The 21,214-nt window shown below is 49.7% G+C and overlaps 1 pseudogene; it reads right to left on the bottom strand.

The window, feature by feature from the left end:
- Nucleotides 1–574: 574 nt before the first annotated feature.
- LOC149366804 (uncharacterized) overlaps nucleotides 575–21,214 on the bottom strand; it is a 70,680-nt pseudogene continuing 50,040 nt past the window's right edge.

Raw genomic sequence — 21,214 nt, 5'->3', positions numbered from 1 at the left:
TGAGGAAGGACGGTCCTCCGTCTGAAACTGTCGGTATTAAATTAAGATAATTGCAAGGTTGTGACCCCTTCTTCTACAAGTCTTCCTGGCCCATTGAACGACAAGACCTCCTGCAACTACTATATATATATATATATATGCATAGGCCGCCGCGGTGGCTCAGTGGCTATGGTGCTCGGCTGCTGGCCCGAAAGACGTGGGTTCGATCCCGGCCGCGGCGGCTGAATTTCTTTGGAGGAGAAATTCGAGGCCCGTGTACTGGGCGATGTCAGTGCACGTTAAAGAACCCCAGGTGGTCGAAATTTCCGGAGCCCTCCACTACGGCGTCTCTCATAGCCTTAGTCGCTTTGGGACGTTAAACCCCATAAACCAACCAACCATATATATGCATACATACACATACATTCCCCACTCTTTCACCGCAGAAAAAAAACAGTAAGAGAGATCTGAGCGGTACTTTCCTAAAGGCTGACATGCTGCACAAAATAAAGCTGTGGCTGGGACACGTTAACTGGGACACGTTAAGAAAGCACCAAACAGTGCTGCTACCAACTGCGCCGCAGTTTCACCTCGCCTAGAAGGGGTCGCCATCCCCCTCTTCATCTCTGATCTTCACCGTCTTTTCTTGCCTTCTTTTCTCCGTCGATTTCTTGCCTCGCAGGCAACGGATCTCCGAGTGCGTTTTCTGAATGCAAGAAAGTCGACACTGTTTACGCCCTCACATACTTGCAAACGCGACCGCAGAGACTCCCGGCAGCTCTTTCATCCAGATATACTTGCCTCCCGCCATCGTCTTTTTCGCTTCTGGAACTCTCGAGCACACGCCTTCGGTGCCATTTCGAAACGCAGTTGTTTTATTATTTTGATCTTCCCAGCCTAACCATAACGACGACGTCGTCTAACTGCGCTCAAACGCATATTATCGTTCGCGTAGCTCTTGCCCTCTTTTTCTTCGCCACGACCATAGTTCGGTTCGGGTTATGACGTTCCGCAGCAAAGCGAACTTCCCCTCAGCCAGTCATTTGTAAAACGCCCGGCGAAGAACCCTGGCGCTGGCATTGCACACGCTCTATGCTTCGGAGTGTTCGCCTCAAGGCATGACGACGACGAAACGAAACGGAAAGCAAGCAGGGCTAAAACACTTAGTGACTTGACAGTAAACGCTAATGAAACTCTGCGCAAACTGGTCGAATGGAGTACCGAATATTTGTTGAAAATTAACGCTACCAAAACTAGTGCTGTACTTTTTAGACCTAAGAACAAACAACTAGAACATTTACCTACACTAACGCTTGGTTCTCAAAGCATTGAAATAGCGCCGTCAGTAAAGTGTCTAGGTGTGACACTACAGTGCAATCTTTCATGGGACATACACATTGACAATGTGGTTAAAAAACTTGCAAAATGCACAGGCATGTTATACAAAGTCCGCTCTTTACTACCTCTGAGTGTCAGACTTTTAGTTTATAATGCACTATTTCTATCTAACCTTTCATATTGTCATCTGGTGTGGGGTACAACAACATGGTCAAATACATATAGGTTACAGAAAATACAGAAAGAGGTCATTCGTATCATTGCAAATGCCCCGTTTACTGCTCACACCCAACCTCTTTTCGCATCATTAAAAATAACTCCTATTAATGACCTATATAATTTATTGCTAAGTAAACGATGTGACAGAAAGCGGAAAAATCATGACGCATTCTTTGATATCACAGCTAACTTACGGCCCAAAGCCGCGGTGGCTCAGCGGCTATGGCGCTCGGCTGCTGACCCAAAAGACGCGGGTTCGATCCCGGCCGCGGCGGCTAGAATTTCTTTGGAGGAGAAATTCTAGAGGCCCGTGTACTGTGCGATGTCAGTGCACGTTAAAGAACCCCAGGTGGTCGAAATTTCCGGAGCCCTCCACTACGGCGTCTCTCATAGCCTTAGTCGCTTTGGGACGTTAAACCCCATAAACCAAACCAAACCTAATTACTACCCAACGCGTAACAACGACGTCTGGTATGTGCCATCATTCCGTACTAATTATGGTCGTCAAATGCTGCGACATATAATTCCAATTCTTCTTAATCGGCGCAATGAGCCCTGAGGACCTAACGGTACGGTTTTTTTTCTTACTGCAAGTTTTTGTCTTTCTTTATCCCGTTTGCTTTTGTGATTGTTATCCTTCATTTTCCATTTTTCAGTGTCTTTGAGAGTTGCGTGTTAATCTTGCCGACTTCACCTATTCATTATTGCAAGAGGATGTTCACTAATCTTTATTGAATATGATATTTGCTTATGCACTGCAGTATTTTTTATTGTTCTGTCCGTGTTCTGCTGCTGCCGGTTTTTATGTACGGGGGTGCGCGCCTCTGTGAAGCCAGTCATAGGCTTTTTGGGTGTACCCCTAACATCTCTGATGTTGAAATAAAGGTGTTTGTATTTGTATAAATAAGCACACATTGAAAACATTGCAAATATTTTCTCCCTATGTTCCCGTGTGTAAGCGACTTGAAGTTGATGAAAGCTTTCAAATCACACAAATACGAAGTTTTTGCAGTCAAAATTCGAGCACAGCAATATAATTTCTCAGTTCCTATCGGGTCGCCACGTTTACACCTCTTGAATCATCACTGCTTTCTATATATCGTTGATAGTTTTACGGACTCATTATTTTCATGAGAGTGTGCAGTTGAGGCCCTAAATAGGTCTACTAGTGACACAGACGCTGATTACCAAATATTAGTGCCGCCGTTTTATCTGTTATCTTCCAGAGAAAATTTTTATTGTATATGTAAAGTTTAAAGTTTTATCTTTCATAGCTAAACCAAGTCCATGGCCCTAGCATTTTTATATTACAATTATTAGAGGAAGGCACACTTTTAATCCAAGAGTTGAGAGAAAATTTGTTGCCGTGTAAAAAGAAGCCTGCAAAAAACAATATTTCGGGCCACTGACCGTTTTTGAATTGTTTGGGTGCCCAAAGTACGGTGAAAATTTTGTCCTGGTCAATACACCCAACTACACAAAGAAATGTGAACATTTTTATCTCGATAACAGAAGTCTGGATAAATTTATCGCTTCACCGTACTTCTATGCCGCTCCTCCACCGAAGAAAATCACCAATAACACATGCACTAGTGCAGGGGTCTTCGATGCGTGCAGGCTGGAGAAGATAAATCGGAAGTCGCGCCACTGGAACAAATTACGAAGACATCCAAACGCTGCTGCCACCAGCTGCGGGACAATTTTTTGTTTTATTGTGGTCGTCTTTTTCAATACGCCAAGAAGCGCTCGCCATCCGTCTCCTTTTTCATCTCCAGTCCTCATCGTCTTTTCCTGCTGTGTTATCTCTGTCTCTCCCCTTCTTAACTTGCCGTGCATCTAAGAGTCCCCGCCCTGAGGGTAATACAGTCGACCACGTTATCACTCCAGCATGCTTATACAAATCTGACCTCAGGGACTCCCGGCATGTGTTTCATCCGCCCTACTTTCCTCCCGCCCTGTCCTTTTTGCATATTTTATTCCCGAGCACATGATTTGGTCCTGCTTTCTTTGGTTTTTTTTTCTCTCTTTCAGCACACCAACTTCGTCGGCGGCGCTGAACTATGCACAACCGCATGACGCTACTCACGCCGTTCTTGCCTTCTCTATGTTCGCGACCAGCGAACAGCGGTTCGTGTTTAACGCCCCGGAGCAAACCGAACTTCCCATTAAACAGCAATTTCTAAGTCGCCTTGGGAAGGGCCCTGACACGCCCGTGGCACAGGCTCGATACTTCGGGGCGTTCGTTCAACCGCTGGACATAATAACGACGACGAATCACACGCATCGCTGACACTTCGCTCATCCGTAGTGTCGGTGTAGAACCATAAGCGATTCTCTCGTGAATCACTAAAATATCTCTATCCGTCGGCGTGTCGCGTAAAGCTGTCGATTTAAGCCCCGACGCGGCATCGGAGGATGTAGACGAAATGCGGAGGGCGCGAGTGCCCATCTCCCCCTCTGCCTAGATCATGACATTTTCAGTCATAAACCATAATGACTTTTTTTTACGATGAAAGGAGCTTAACAAGACCACCGTGCAAATACCACTGCCGCCTCTACGAGATACTCATAAATACGCCCCTGACACGTACAGTTCTTGGCTTATGCATCGTGCCATATTTCGTGTCTTTACTAACATCTGAAGTAAAGTTTGTATGAAGCGTTATTAATTAATTAGTAGAACAAGTGGAAAAAAAGAAAATGCGTTAATTTAGACCACCACCACCTGCAACACGCTCTCCCGTTCGACTGTTACAGGCGAAGCTTAAGCGTCCTCCAATTTTTATTTTTTCACTGCAGTATATGGCAGTGTACTGCATACCTCGCAAACCAAATATAAGGTGTGGCTAGTACAGCTTGTTTCCCCAGGCGCTTGATATATTACGACTACAACGTCCTACGTCCGTTGCGCCCAACGTAGCGCGATAACCTTCGGGTCAGCTTACCGAACTGCGCACCGGCACTTTTCTGCTACTCCTTTGCCGTGCTCATATAAAACGCGACGATCGATTGTTTTAGTGAGTTTTAATGGCGCGTTAGTAGGTGCTTTGTTAGAATGATACTCTAAGCAAGTGCAAAGATCAAGACGAGCTCATAGTTTGGCCGCAAGTAGCTCTTGCCTAACTTTAGTGCATCGGCGACCGTTCGGGCCAAGCCCACTGTACGAAGCTGTAGCTCTGGCTTCGAGCTGAGCAGAAAGCTCGCCGCCGGAGCTACAGCTTCCATCGACGCCCTGCTTCCTCTCTGCCCCTCACTTTATTCTCTCATGAATCAGTTAAGTTGTTTACATACTTACCTACCGCTCGCCCAACCACTGTCTTTGCTGAAATAGTCTCCATTACACCGAGGGCCTTTCGTACTGACTGAACATCAAACATGTGGTTGAACATTTTTTGATACTTGTGGCATCTTTCTAGAGTGCCCTCTTTCGCTCTCCAACATATCGTCTAGAACATACATTTACTGAAGAATGCTATGCTTCTGATGCTTTAATTCGTACCTTTCTCTGACTGGTAGCACACTCTAAACAGTCTGTGCCCCAAGTTCGATAACACGTAGACTTCCCACTGAGCAGCGCAGACCAGAACTAGGAGGATACTAGCGCTTTTTTTTTAATGAAACTTCACTGTCCTGCCTTATAGACGTTAAAGTTGTGCACCGCTACCAGCGTTTCAAGTGCTGTCTTGGTTGCACACGGCCTCCTACTGATCGCAATGTTTTGAAGGAAAGCTATGACTCTGTTCGTGCTATCACAGAAAACGACCGTGCTTGGAGTGATTGAGCATCAGCCAGAGATTATGCGGACAGTCATGATTCATTTTCATTAGAAGATGCAATAATGGAGGTAACAAGATGAGCAGCCACGTTTCTCTCTCCAATAATCAGTCGTGAGAAACGGCAATATAGAACGGACGGACTACCTGAGTGTTCGCCTCTTATGGCGCCTGAGTTCTTTCGATTGGACCTCTATTATGTACGCCAGAAATTCCTTCGAGAAAAATTCAGCGGGAGGGGGGTTCAGTTTGCTGGCCTAAAGTGGGGTGAGGCAAAAGCCTTTAGCGTGGTATTGCTGCTTGTGTCACTGGTGTTTGGTTAAGATGTTAATTAAGTGCACAATTCTTAGTGAATCTTAAATGCTGGAGACACTGGAGGGCGTTTGGGGGGCATCCGTCTGATTCGACGCCTGTCTGCAAACACTATCCAGCGTCCTATACAAGAACTACATATGCATTGGCAGGAATTAGCGTAGCCATTAGCACGCTCAGCTGCGAAACGGAAGGTTCGTGGTTCGAATCCCATCGTGCACAAAGATTTTTCTTCTGGTCTGACTAGAAAAAGCGTGACACCTCTGCTGACAACCTTCTGTCGGCAACAATGAGGCATTAAAACAGATCGCCTGCTTGAGTCACCAAAGCTATCTGCATTGAGGATTTTTTTGCATGCTACGCTTCGGTTCACCGTGGGCGGCTGATTTGCGAAGATCCTAAAGTCTGCCACTGCGCCTGTGTGACACACGAAGAAACTAATATTAGCGTGAGTGCAATACTTTCAGATAACAGACTAATCAGTAACATTTCAGCCTGATTTATTTGCCCTGTAAGGTGCTGAAAGAAGAGCAGCGCTATTTTAAGAGGACGTGTAAGCCGTAGCTTCCTTCATTGCGTCTTAAAGTTGTATCCTACACAGTAAATGCAAGCAAGCAGTGTGAAATTTCAAAATCACAAAGCCACTCCTCTTCTCTACCGGGCTGGTAAAGAAATAATGTTCAGTTAAGAGAACACTGAGCGAAGCGCTCCAGAAAACAAAGGCGGCTCAAGAAATACATTGTTGTATTCCAGTGGCCGCACATAATAGAAGCCGGCAGACTTTGCAAATACAGCTTCCTATCCAATGTAATAATGGTCGCGAAAACCAAGAAAGAGAAAGTCTGGAGTCGACAAAGACGCGGAGGTTTGTGTAGAGCCTTTTTATCGAGCCTTTTTGTTATCTTTCCTGCCTGCCTTCTCCCAGATTTTTTTTTTTATCCAGGCACGCCGCTGGCTTTCTCTAGCTTCTTGTCTCCCGACATTGTTTTCTTTTCTTACTCCCTTGTTTTCTTACTTTTTATCTCCCACTCTCGACGCTGTGCGCGAAGCGTTTGATATTTATTCTGCCCTCATGGCTTTAAAATACAACCACACTGTTCGCCACGCTTCTTTCCTGCACCGCCTGTTCCGCCCTCTCGCTCAGTATCTTCGTGTCCCTTTTACTCGTACCCAGGCGCTTTCAATTCCGAGCTGCAGCGCTCTCGTAATTTGGTACCTGAGGCAACAGTACAATGTTTGGGAAGTTTCAATGCATCCGGACACGATCAGCATCTGTCCCACAGCTCTTGCTCTTGTTTTGTTTGCACAGACTAAGGAGCGGATTCCGTTGTTGTGTTCCGGCGCAAAGGAAACATTGCTTCGCACTGCAATTTGCAAACCACGCATAAAACAGCCGGTACACCCGCAGGCCACGCGTTCGATCTTTCAGGGCTCTCTGCTCCTCCAGGCATAATAGTAGTGGCGTCAAAGCGCTTGTTTTGCAGACCGTTTTTAGCGCTCGGTTGTTCAGCTGTTCTTCAATTAAAGAAAAATTTTTTTAACGACCTGACCGGGAGCCTGAAATATGCTTATTTATCTCTGTCTCTGTATACGATGCGTCGCACATAATTTCATTAACCCCCGATACACAATTTCAAGCTCGGTGTTAACAGGCCCACTGTTTACGCCTTCCCCGTCATGAAAATGTTACACTGGTAAGTCGGCATACAGGCTGCACATAGTTTGCGCGCCTGTAATTTAACTCTTTGATAGCCCGAATCAAAAGTGCAGCTTAACACGGAATAATCACTGTGGTTTGTTGGAGACTGGAGGTACCTGAGGCCCTTCCGTGGGAACACAGCATCATCATCATCATCAGCCTGACTGCGCCCACTGCAGGGTAAAGGCCTCTGTCATGTCTCTCTAACTCTGTCCTTTGCCAGTTGCGGCCATTCTATCCAACCCCATTTCAACCTCTTGATTTCGGCTAGGATGTCATTAACTGGCGTTTGTCCCTCACCTACTCCACGCACTTCCGATCTCTCTACGTTACGCCTACCATTTTTCTTTCCATAGCTCGCTGCGTTGTCCTTAACTCAAGCTGAACCCTGTTTGTTAGCCTCCACGCTTCTGCCCCGTAGGTGAGTACCGGTAATATACAGCTGTTGCATACTTTCCTCTTGAGGCAACATAGAAGGCCCTCGCACCAGAGGCAAGTGCCTGTTCACGGCATGAGCTGGGGCATAGAACGCCAGGAGGAAGTGGCCTGCGGAAAAGGAACTAGCGACCGGCGAGCGTGCAGTGCCTGGTAGCCGCTGCGCCAAGGCACCGTCGTTGCCGGTGCGCCCAGCCCGCACCTTCCCTGCTGCTCCGCACCTTCTGTACCGTAGGGGCGTCGACACGGCACCGCGTTGACGAGTTCAGTCGCATTCAGTGCCAAAAAAAAGACGCGTTGTCGAGGCCATTTTTCCGAGCCGCACTGTGGTGTCGCTGGATTAACAAAAAACTATAATAGGCGTGCCAGATACTCTTTACTCCAGCTCTTCCTCATGTGCGTGTGTATGTTTCATTGGGTTATTTCATCTTCTGCTATACATCTCATATACATCTGCCATATCACGTGGCTGTCCTCGAAAAGGTGCCTTTAATAGGCACCAGTGTGTCAAAAATTGTAAACATATTTTAGCTGAATTATCTCCACTAAAAACCGGAAAACAGCCTAACTGGAGGTCTTGCGGGCAAACGCAGACGAATGCAACATGTAAAAGGTTCGCGGGAAGAAATTACAAGAGAGCATCTGCATTCTAGACCCATGCATTCACCTTTCTCATAGAAACGTGTTAACGCTTGCTTACGTAGTCTTTATGAGGGCTGTACTATCAGAAGATTTGGAAAATGATTTCGACAGCACTAACGGAATCTGTGGATTGCATAAAGCAAGAGGCTTAAATGGATACTGAAGCAAAACCTTAAAATTGAACACAAGGCTGAAATAGATTCTCGGAGTGCGAGTAAACCAAAATCTAGTCGTACGGATACGGGATACGGACCCCATAACACTGTCACCTTGAATGGGCCCCTGCTAATCAGGGGTTGGCAGGAAAAGAGGAAGCAGACGCAGCACCCGCGCGCTCTCTCACCGGGCTGTTTTCTCCTCCGCAGCCGATCAGGAACCCGATCCTAATCCGATCTATATGTTCAAAGATGTTACACCCCACTATAAAGACAGTCAACGCCTTTACCCTCGCCCATGTAAAGGCCTGAAGAAGGCGGATGAGCGGCTCCTTCTCTGCCTTCTTATCAATACATTGCTGTGCCCGGCAGCACTAAAACATTTTGACTCCTCCTTTAACGGCAGCTGCCTGCACTGTAGTGCGCTGTCTTCTGACACCTATCACATGGTGTGGGCCTGCCCCTACAAAACGGCCATTCCCACTTCCCAACCCAACCCGGGGGGACTGGCAGGCGACCCTGCTCGGCTGCCACGACTTACAGGCCCAACAAGCCTTAATCGGGCGCGCCCGGGCGGCGGCAACTGCCACTGGGGTCCCATACTAGGGACCTCCGCCTAGTGCTTGTAAGGATCAGTCCCTTAAGGGCTAATCCAAACATACCTCCTGTCCCTTCTTAATAAACGTTTTCACCACCACCATCCATCTGCGAAAGAACTAACCAAAAGCGGGGAGCGTTGGCTCCTTCTCTCATATGCCATCACACAGTGCTGCGCGTGGGAGTGCTGCAATATTTTAATCGAATTTTAACGGGGAGTGCCTGCATTGTGGGTCCGCGTTCTCGGACGTGTACCACATGATATCGGCATGCCCCTGTAACCCCCTTACCCCCCTTCCCTCACCTAACCGAGAGAGCTGGGACGCTACCGTGCTTGGCGGCCCTACCTTAAAGGGCCAACGAGCGCTCGTGGCTAGGGCCCGCGCTGGTGCCTGCTGGCCCTAAAGTCCAGTTCCCACTCTCTTCTGTAAATAGCGCAAATAAATCTTTTCCACCACCATCGCCACGTTTCCCTTCCTATAGGAACAAATTGCATCTCAAAACTGCGGTGCAACCTTTCGTCGCGCAGTGCTCCCGAAGGTGTTAAACGCGAGTGCGTGTGGATGGGTGTCAATGCGCCCTATGCCCAGAACCCTTCGCTTCTTCCCTCCACATCCTTTCCCTCTGAGCGGTGCACCCTCCCCCGCGGGACCTAGAGAACCTCAAGACCTCGGAGGACTGGGAGACCCTGCTGCGCTCGGAGGACCCGGCCGTGCAGGCCATCGCCACCGGCCGAGCTGCCAGTGTTATGGACCTTAGGAACATAAACACTTGAGTGCAGTGGGGTGGTGCGGGGACCCTGGGGCGTGCCCGGAATTCCTCTTCAAATAAAGTTTTTTTCTCTCTCTCTCTCCGCAGCCTGACACGTACCCATGAATAACTTCTGCATGGCGCTAGCGAGCGGTCATTGTTAATTGAAGCTAAGAAACAACGTTACATTTATTTTTGTTTAGGCTTCAATGCGCGCTATTCTTTCTTTAACAATTCTAACCATCTTATCATGCTATGTAATTTGCTTTGAAACCGCTTAGAATAAGCGTAGTCAAGATACCGGCTTTCCCAGTGCATTTTGTTCCGCTAGAAACGATTGCATGCAACAGAAGCAGTGTAGTTGGTCGGATCCTTTCGCGCTAGGCTCCACTCTCCTTGCCGATGGCGTCCATGTCACAAAAAAAAAAAACAATTCTCAAATCACATGCGGTTTAAGTGCTCCTGAACTTGTTTAGAGAAAAAAAGACATGGCGTATCATGCAACTATAGGTGGTTTGCATTCTGTGATGGTGAGTTTGTTCAGGAGACTTCGTAGTATTGGGATCAGGTAGCGTGGTTAAGGGGAGAATAGGCGGAAAAACTTTACACAGAGCGACAGAGAGAACAAACTTTATTGTAAAAGGAATTCGGAGCACGCCCCAGGGCCCCCCCCCCCCCTCCCCCGACCCCACTGCACTCAAGTGTTTATGTTCCTAAGGTCCATAACAATGGCAGCCCGGCCGGTGGCGATGGTCTGCACGGCCGCGTCCTCTGAGCGCAGCAGGGTCTCCCAGTCCTCCCAGGTCTTGAGGTTCTCTAGGTCCCGCGAGAGAGGGTCCGCCGGGCAGAGTGAAAGGATATGGAGGGAAGAGGCGAAGGGTTCTGGGCTCTCTCTGCCGAGTTTTATATACTCTTAATTCCCTAGGATCCCTGGATGGGGGTCGGGACTGCTGCTGAAGGCGTGTCCCGCTTCTCGCAGCTCGGTCGATGGGACAGTGTATAGGCTGAGTCATCAAACACTGCGGGAAAGGAATTTCCCGCAATTTACCAGCAGGTGAATGAACGTCCTCATACTCGCCCGCCGGATGTCCTTAACACGAGACCTCGGTCGAGGATACAGCCGTCGTTCAATTAACAGCAACAGCTTGACCTTGCGCGGAACCACTCTGTCGGCCGCTGACCCGAGGGTATACTCGGACACCTGACGCCGCCACCGTAGCCGCTGCTTTCGCCGCTGCGGCCGTCGTCGCCAGCCCTCGCCGCATCTTCAGCGTTTGCCGTATTCGGCCTTCGACGCTGCCGTCGGGGTCACCCTGGTCGAGGGAGTCCGCTGCCTTAATCCACATACGCAGGAGGAGAGGAAGGGAGGGGGGGGAAGGCACCCCAAGCATGACAGTACCCCCGCCGCCAGACAATGCTTCCGGAAGATGAGCCGCTCCTACGCAGCTAGGCTGACTGGACGTGCGAGAAGGGGCTCTTGGAATTTCTCTGGAAGCCGAGCAAAATGGGACCACAAACGCCAAGCCGCACATAACAAAAGCAAGTGCCGTCTGTAGCCCCCTCGTCCCGCCAGACCAAAACCAAAGCAAAACTCTAAGGAAAACGTGAAATGAAATAAAATTTTTCCCCCAACGAACACAAAGTGCGTAGCCGATATATGGCTCAGGGGTTCGGACCTCTTTAAAGCGTTGCCATCATGCGTGACATGATGAGACTGAGGGAAAATCGGAATAGGTCTGCAATCGATCGGAAATGTGGAAACGATTCTCAGATATTACCCGGGCGGGAAAGGATCAACCGAGAGGTCAGACAGAGGCTTTCAATTTTGCCCCAAGCTACTTACTATTCTTGATTAGCTCAATTGCCTATGTGGGCCCTTCCATTCGTTCTGCACGGCAGCAGAAGAGACGTGTAAATGAACAATATTTGCTCAACGAACACTGCAGGAGTAAAACTGTACTGCAAAGCTAAATTCGGCTGAAAAGGTAGCAGCTCCGGGAGCTCACGCCAGCTGCCTAAGTTACAATTGTTAAGAGTGGCCTCGTTCATGCTTCTGTGTCAGCCGACACTCGCACCCAGAAATCGGCGCAGTTAAAGTACGCGTGCCAAACCACGAAACAAACATGAAAAAATTAAAGTTCGAAGTCATCTCGAGGCACCCACACAAGAGTCTCCGCGCCATTAGCCCACGATTGACTTCGCTGTTCATCCGCGCCTCAGCGGGCACGCTCACAATTCGAGGCGCAGCTAAACCTATGTACAAGAGCATGCTGCACGACATAGTGCATCAAATCTTAACTAAGTGATGCCGATGAAGAAAAGGAACTAAACATAGCAAGGTAAAAGCGCGGGTGCGAACATGCCTTACAAATAAACTCGTTCGCGCTACAAAGAACAGCGCTGTGAAAACGTTACATAAAATACAAGCGTCGTAAAAGTTACATCACTACAAAGAAAAATTCACGAAGAGAACAAAACTCTACACATGCATAAAACTAAAAACTTTTTTTATAGGAGTATAGATACAAGAAGCCTTATTCCTGGAAATCTCCACTCTTCAGCTGTGCTCTCCGCGGTCGCTGTCGGACGGCCGGGCTATCAGCTAAGGTCTCCCAAAATCTGAGGGGCTGATTAGTTCCACCTACGCCGGACATGTCTCTAAAGCCAGAGTAGCGCTTGGGAAGCTCGAAGCTTGAGGGGCGCTTCCTCCTATTTTGGCTCCTTGCATGTTGCGTCCCCCTCGGACTCGCGGGTCCTCTGTGGCGCTCTTTTGTGCGGCGACCAGGCAACCTCCTCTGTAGCCCGCCGAGCGCGTAACCTTATAACCCCTGCTGCGGTCTCACAATGGAGCCGGTGACTAACGCCCTGACTACGCAAGATGAGTCTGCTGGGTTTTTATGCAAGACTTGCGAACTCTCGAGCGCCGCGGTGGCAATTTCGAGAAATTACGCGGGGTCCTCAAATGTAAAAGCTTGACCCGCACTTTTTGCTTTCTCGCAGAAGTGTTTGGATCAGCTGTATTCACGAGTGGCCCCTTTCGGGAAACCTCGCCTGTTGACTTTCCTTGTCTGTCAAAAATTGTCGTGTTATCAACTAAGCTGCCAGCCCTCTCCTCCTTCTCAACATCTGACCTAGTAGTTCGCAAAGGCTTGTCATGTTCGCAATTTTTCTGGCGCAGCGAAGCTATATGCGCTTTTCTCACAGTGCTAGGCGACGGTCTCTCTGAAAAGCTGGTCACTGCTTTTCCCTCTGCCTTTAAATCGACAGATCCTACCGCCGTTTCTGCTGAACTGGCAGTTCTTTCCGGGCTTGAACCTGCCCGGTCGCTGCTATTGTGAGCAACTATTTTGTGCGTAGCTGACCAAGCAGGGTTTGTTGGCTGGTCGCCGACGCACTGATGGGAGCGCTGCTCACTGCCATCATTTCGACCATTAGAATCCTCCTATATACGCATGCGAAATAAACGAAACGAAGGAGGGCACTTTTCGCTTTTGCGTAGTTGTCGGCATCCTCATCGGGCAGCCGCGCTAATATGGCGCTGACATCACCAGGGAGGACGGCCACCAGCATCAATGACCATTCGCACTGGTCTAGCTCTTCCTCTAAGAAAATGTGTTCAAAACTGGCGAGCAAGTCATTGAAATTTTCTCCCTTTATAAAAAATCTCAAACGAGCTCGAACCCTTCGCCATTGAGAAGCTGAATCTTACGCACTAGTCCCTGCTGCTCTCCTTCACGTAGTTCCTCGAGCTCAGCGCGTCTGTTACGACACTCCTCCTGCCCTCCTGATTCTCCGCGCGAACTCCGCGCCTAGTGCAGACCAAATCACAAACTCCAAGCTCCGTAATCTGGACGACCGATCTATCACCAGGATTACGAAATACTTCAACCAGTGCTGGAGGGAGGGTATCCTCCCGCAGTCGTGGCGCCACGCGAAGGTAATATTCATACCCAAACCCAACAAACCACTTACCATTCAAAACCTTCGCCCGATTTCGCTAGCCTCATGCCTAGGGAAGCTCCTAGAGCATGTTGTGTTAGCGAGACTCACAAGTCACATGGCGGACAACAATCTTTACCCGCATAGCATGGTGGGATTCCGCACCCATCTATCCGCACAGGACCCCATGCTGACACTCACACACGACCTTTTTGACCCGCTTCTTCCAGGTCACAATAAAGGCAGTCTTAGCTTTGGATCTCTCCAAAGCTTTTGATCGCATTCAACATCAGCGATCATGACTGCCATATCCCCATTGAATGTGGGTGTGGGCACGTATGCCTACATTCAAGCATTCCTCACTGACCGCACGGCTGAGACACACTTCGGCCCTTTGTCTTCCCCCCTCCTACACGCTTCAGAGTATCGGCACCCCTCAAGGGTCCGTCCTTTCCCCTTTCTCTTTAACATTACCCTCGGCCCCCTCGCCCGAAAATTGGCAACAATTCCCCACCTTAAGCACACTCTTTATGCCGACGATATCACCCTGTGGACCACTCACGGCACTGACGGCGACATAGAGAGCACTTTACAGGAAGTAGCCACCCTCACCCAAAATTACCCACGTACCATCGGACTGTCTTGCTCGCCAGAGAAGTCCGAACTGCTCCTCCTCCGTCCTAAGAACCACCGCTGTCCCCGCTCCCCCATTGCCATTGAACTGAATGGTGACCCGGGACCTGAGGTTGGCACCCTTTGTGTATTGTGCCTGCACATCCAGAACGATGGCAAAAACACCACCACCCTCAAGAAACTCAAGCAGATTGCAGACGCAATATCGCACCTCATCCGCAGGGTTTCGGGACATCATTGAGGTATGAAGGAGCGCGACCTATGTCGCCTTATTCACGCCTTTTCCCTCAGCCGTGTGCTGTACACTACCCCATAATTACAACTATCCAAACATGACATAAACGCTTTGGATGTTTTAATTCGCAAGGCATTCAAGGTAGCACTTCATCTTACCCTCTGGACGTCCACAGACAGATTACTAGGCCTGGGCCTCCACAACACGATCGGGGAACTGGTGGAGGCCCACCGACAGGCCCAATACATCAGACTCACACAAACCTCCACAGGTCGGTATATCCTGGACTCCCTCGAAATCAGAATACCGGCCAACGACCCAACCCACCTCGCCATCACAAGACTCCTTCACCGAGAGCTCCTCATCAGGCCGCTCCTGAGGAATATGCACCCGTCCCACCATGAGCAGCGCCGCAGAGCCCGTGCGAAGGCACTCCATCGAGCGTACGGCTCCGAGCCGGACGCAGTATGGGTGAACGCCCGTGGGGCGTGCCCCGAATTCTTGTTGTAACAAAGTTTTTTTTTTCTCTCTCTCTCTCTCTCTCTCTCTCACTTCTGCCATTCTCTTTCTTGCTGCTCTCGGAGCCTTCGTCTTTCCTGCTGCTGAAGCAGATCTCTCTTTTTTCCCTCGCGGAGTTTTCCTTTTCCTACTCATCTCGCTTCTCTTTCTCCTGGAGAAGCCTTCGCGTTTCTTTCTCCGCTTTTCGCTCCACAATCGTCTCCCACGCCTCGTCTCCCTCCTCGATTGACATCTCCTCCACCCGCATAACATCCAACATCTCCTCTCTCGTTTTAGTGCCGTCTACTGAATTGCCCAGTTCTAAAATTTCAAGGAGGTCCTCTATCTTGAAGTCCTCCATCGCGGAACACACCTCGTACCGCTAATCCCCGCTAAAACACAAGCTTCAGCTTGAGGCGAGCAATACAAAAACTGCCGATATTTCATTTACCAGAGATCCAAAATCCCCCTACCAACATCTGGCTGTGCTAGCGCGGTCTGGCGAAACAAACGGCAAACCACGGGCACTCACCCTGCCGAGATACAGCTGACGCCGTCAGTCCCGTGGCAGCCAGGGTCCACTCGAGCCGGTGACCTGACGTTTCCATCTCTCGGTTTGCGGAAGCGTAGCACCTGATTGATGCCGTTAATCACGTAGCTGCTGGGGCCCGTTGGAGGCGGTGGCTTGACTTGGGCCTCTCGAGCAATTCAGTCTGCCTCTGGGGGTGCGCTCCATGTCATCTTCTCTCACGGGCTACCTGAACGGCACACCCACTCCTCTTGTTTCTACCCACCGCATCCTCGGACTATTTCTTCAGTCTAATGGCAAGCACACCACCCTCATCACTCGACTCACAAAAACTGTAGAGCAGATCATACGCCGTGTTGCCAACCGCCACCTTGGCATGCGCAAACTCGACCCCCGCTGCTTGGTTCAGGCCTTTGTTCTAAGCCGCTTCTTCTGTTCGTCCTCCTTATCCTTCCTTTTTCACACCGAGGAGGATAAAGTCAACAGCTTCATTCAACAGGCGCATACGTCGACCCTATCTCTTCCCACATCTACCCCGACGGCTCGGCTATTGTCTATGGGCGACAACAACTTCCTTACGGAGCTAACGGAGGCCCATCGTATGGCGCAGCTCCTCCGCACCTGCCCGGGTCGCGAACTTCTCTCCGCCCTTAAGCTCTCCCCTCTTATCCCCCTCCCACCTCACTGCCCATCCCTTCATACGTCTCCTCCCTCCTAACCGTTCATTCCTTCCCTAAGAATATGCATCCTCAACACGACCCCTCCCGCAGAACACAGCGAGCCTCCGCGATCTGGCGTGAGTACGGAGGGAAACCTCACGTGGCTTATGTGGATGCCGCCTCGTACAGACTCTGCCCAGCCCACATCCCTGCAGTCACTGACAACTCTCTCCGACCCACTCTTACTGCCTCAGTCTACGGTTCGACCTCTGTTGATGCCGAGGAGGCAGCTATTGCCCTTGCCAACACAGAGACCTCTGCGGAATAATTTCTCAGTGCCTCCAAGCCTGCGGTCTAGAACTACTCGGTTGGACGGAGGGCACCCCAGTCATCTACATCTTACGTTCAGGCACCATCCCTATCGCCCAATCCAAATCAACTGGGTGCCCGCTTACGCGTCCCATCGTGGCAACGAGGCGGCGAATTATATCGCTCGCGATTCGACCGACCGAGCAAGCCCATCTCCGCCGGGAATGGATAGGCTTGACACGCTCCTCTCGTACCTCGATATTACTTGACTTTACTGAAAGTACCTGGTTGCTCCTCTTTTCGTAGTTTCGCTGGTTCGCACAAATTAATTTCGTTAATTTTTGACGGGTCGGTTTCATTATCAATGAATCATCAAATAAATATGCACTGCCCACAAATCCCGCGATATCCGTGATGCTGCTGGAAAGAACGAAGATTCCTCAATATAAGCACGCTCGGCCCCAGTGGAAGATAGCCGCTTCGGTGGCTAAGTGCTTATGATGCTGGGCTGCTGATCCGAAGGACGTGGGTTGGATCCCGGCAACTGCAGTCGCGTTTCGGTGGCGGCGAATTCATACTTGAGGCCTGTGCACTGTTCGATGTCACTGCACATTAACGAATCGCAGGTGGTCAAAACGATCCGGAGCCCTTCACTACAGCGTCCTTCATAGCCTGAGCAGCTTTATGTCGTTAAACCCTGTAAAGCAATCTAAAGAGAAGTGAGCTAGCGCTTCTGCACCTCTGCATCGGTAAGCGCGTCGCAGACGTTCGTTAAACGGAGGCTCACAGTTTTGGTTGTGGCAGCGCTGGCGCGTGGCATTGCACAGTCTGGCGTGTATAAAAGTAGGAGTGGCACGCGTATGGTTAGCTTGTGTTGACAAACGGAGCGGTATCTCCACAACAAGCGACACCAGACACCACTACTCCCACATTTCTGCAGACTCTTAAGCCGCCTGCAGAGCCTATACGAGTGGACATGTCCCGCGCACGGCTCTCCGCGTATTTGGCGGCCATCTCCAACATGATTGTCATCACCTGGGTCCCAGGACATGCAGGCCTCGATGCCAGAATTAGGGCAGATGCCCTAGCTCAAGATTACACTCACCGAGCGGCGAGCACTGACTGTACCCTCTACCCTCTCTCAACCTACGGTTCAACCCGCCTAGAGACCTTTTACGTAAAATGCGTCACCACCCCTCCCCACATAAGCAACTTTCCCCGGCGGACTCCTACCACTTGAGTCGCATCTATAAACTCTTCCCCCAATCTCCACCACCTACACCGCATTCACCCAACATTACACGCAGATACATGTGCCTGGTGGGGTGATGTTCCTACATTTACACATATTAGATGGACATGCATAGCTGATAACCCAACCACTTGAAGCCACCCGACGCGGCTCTGGAGCAGCAGGAAGTGACGCTGGGCAGCGGCACCCTGGAAGACCAGGAGGCGCTAGCCGTCATCGCCAAAACGCCGGGAGAAGCTAACGGAGTCCTGGACTGAATTTATTTATTTACTGCGTCAGGCAACTAGACTCTCCACTCCCGCTCCGCCTCTATCCACTCTATCCCACACGGTGTGGGCCTGTCACCGAAGTACCCACTTCCCGCCCTACCCAACCCCGACTAAAGATGTTTGAGAGAGCGTCCTCCTCGACTGCGACGACACAAGCTGCCCTCGCAAGCCCGGCGAGCGAGGCGGCGGGATCTTGCGGCATCCCGGTCTAGAGACGCGCACCAAGATGCCGGCATTCACCATCTACGCCGGCTCAGTCTCTCTATCTCCTTAATAAAGGTTTGCGTTCTCTCTCTGTCCTGGACTGAGGACTCCACCCAAACTCCGTTTCGGTGTCGTTTTACATTATAAGTGTACATTCTCTCTCTCTCTCGACATTTCCTTGACTGTTGCTTTCGCGTGTCCGTACTCTCTTCAGACACTGCCTGCCGTCCCGCAAACTAGCGTAATACTATAGAAAGCACAGAAGTCAGCGCCTCATGCATAGCAGCCTAGATCTCTTGTTCGAGTTTTATTTCTCGCTGATAGTCGAGAGAAGAGGAGAATAATATCGCCAGGCAGACCTCAAATAAAAGACAATTAGCTCAACAAACACAATTAATAAACTTTTTATTTGTTTAAGACGTAGTGACGAGTTCTAAAACAAAATCCATGAACTCGGGAGGCAAGTTTATTTTTCAAAATTTCTGTTTCAGAATCGAGGTTACAAATAGGCGAGGTAAAAAATGCGCCTTTGTAAGGTCAATTAGTTGGATTTCCCGAGCTTCACATCGGTAAAATGGCTTCGCTAGGATTTGTCTTGCAGCAAATACAGCCGCGTTCGTGTATTTTATTATGTGAACGAAGCTAACGAGTTTCCTCAGATGATACCGTTCGCATCTTTACTACTACGCTAGTATTGGTTTGTGTACTAGTTAGTTACTTTCCATTAGTATTCGAACAGTCCACGATACTCCTGAATAGTCACACGCAGGAAGATTAACTTACAAAAGAATAGGACAGGCACCAGGCCACCCTTTATGATTTAAAATAACGCCGCCAGTTTAGTCGCCCTTTTTAAAAGTAAAATGAAAAGCGGTAGCAATTGGTGGACATAGGTTTCCCACGTGAACTGCCGCGGACGCAAAAGCGAAGGTTACGTCCTAATCCAATTATTTGCATTCCGTTTTGCAGCAATATATATTGCTGCAAAAAGCAATACGATAAATTTTCAAATTTTAGCAGGTACATTACACTTGAATAGTGCTTATTTCCATTTCATTTTATGCGAAGAGTTCACAAAAGCCCACTTTTTAGCGTCCTCGCCTCTTACGCATCGATGGTCTTAGCTTCCTGTTCTGATGTGAGAGGTAGTCTTTAACCAGACAATCGACATTAATTTAGAGGTGGTTTCACGTAAGGACCGCCCATCCATTCTAAGAATTGCCTATAGGGAGCGGCCATTACCACGGCATTGTCCAGTAAACGACTTGGCTCTATCGCTTGTGCTCGGTCCAGGTTGCGAGCGCCACTCTTTCTTTCGATGCCGCGGCGCGGGAACGACATCACCTACGTCTACGAAGGTTCCCTTTGCGGAAGGCGATTTCCGCTCTGTAATGGGACGCAGCTTCGGCGCCCACTTTTTCCGCTCTTTGATGCTGAAGGGCGCTCAGTGCGTTGACAAAGGGTTCTATCTTCTATCTTCGTAAAGGAGAGTACAGTCTTCAGAGGCTGGCTATTGACCCCACGAGGCAGGCAACCTTGTGTTCATCTTTTCTAAATATCGCGGGAAAAGCACGCTCCTTGAGCTGCACGTTTTTTACACAGGCTGTATATCTCCTGGCTGATACCTTTCCGCCGAGGGCCGTATTTGCCATTTATTTCTCAGCCGCGCTGCCTATAAGCCCACAATTTATCGACAGTGTGCTCCCTATCCGTTAGAGAGACTCCAACCCGGTAAGCTGATTTCACAAGGCAGTTATGAATATACACGCAAGCTATTTAGGCCAACAGAACTGTGTTTCTAGAACTGTTATTTCAGGCCTACTTATTTTAGACCAGCACAAAGACGGATATGACAAGATACCAGATATGATCATAAGAAATTGGCAACCGGTGTTTTTGTTCATAAAAAGGTGAGGGTTTGAGACAGTGGGTGATTCAGAAAATCAGTTTCCATAGGGAAAAACCACGAAGGGAGAAGACAGATGCTAGTGGCTGTACAAAAGACGGCATTTTCTACAAGTCTTTTCCTAATATACTGTAGTAAAACGGCTGTGGCTCAGCTAGGCTCAGCCGGGTTATACGGAGCGAAAGACAACCGAACCTGTGGCCGATGTCCACGGGGAGACGTTGGCAGCATCCGCCGCCCTTTTCAGCTTGAGATGCTCGGCCGTACTGCCGCCTCAACTGTGATTGCGGCGCACGCGAGCTCTCCTTTTCAATCCTCCGACATGTTATCAGGGATGCGTCACAGCTGGCGAAGCGAGCGGAGACGAGCGCGACGACAAGGGAAGTGGTGTGACGTCATACCAAACGGCGGCGGAGGCTCCGCACCGAGGCGCGCGGTGTGACGTCATGCCAGAAGGTGCGGCGAGCGCGGCGTCCACCAGCTGCAACGGTTGCCAGGCAACGGCTCAAGGTCGGTCTCTGTGCCTCCTTGGAGCAGCGCAACAGCGAAATCGCAAGTTCGTGGCTAATGTAGCTTTCGCCACAAAAGAGATTATGCCTACGCGGTTTCTGTGATGATGCGTGGTCAAAGACATATTAGCATAGGCTTTGTAGAGCTTTGGAGAGATCTATACGGTGGAGAGTACCACGAGGAGCTTGTTTGCACTGATTAGGCCCTTCTGATGGGCATTGCGGCCTCACGCACGCTGTGTTGTTGGTGCGAATAAGCCGGGTTCACCCCAGCTGTATTATCCCATCTCCAGGTTCTTCCGGTCAAGCCGAAAGCCTTGCAAACAGTCTGTGCTGAGAAGTGCTGGTGCTGAGGTGTTTAAGAATGCGGAAA

The sequence above is a fragment of the Amblyomma mixtum genome, chromosome 1 (genome assembly GCF_055824585.1).
Source record: "Amblyomma mixtum isolate Tamu chromosome 1, ASM5582458v1, whole genome shotgun sequence".
NCBI classification, from domain to species: Eukaryota; Metazoa; Arthropoda; class Arachnida; order Ixodida; family Ixodidae; genus Amblyomma; species Amblyomma mixtum.
Note: the sequence above shows the minus strand (reverse complement) of the source record. Positions and strands in the feature narration are given on the sequence as shown.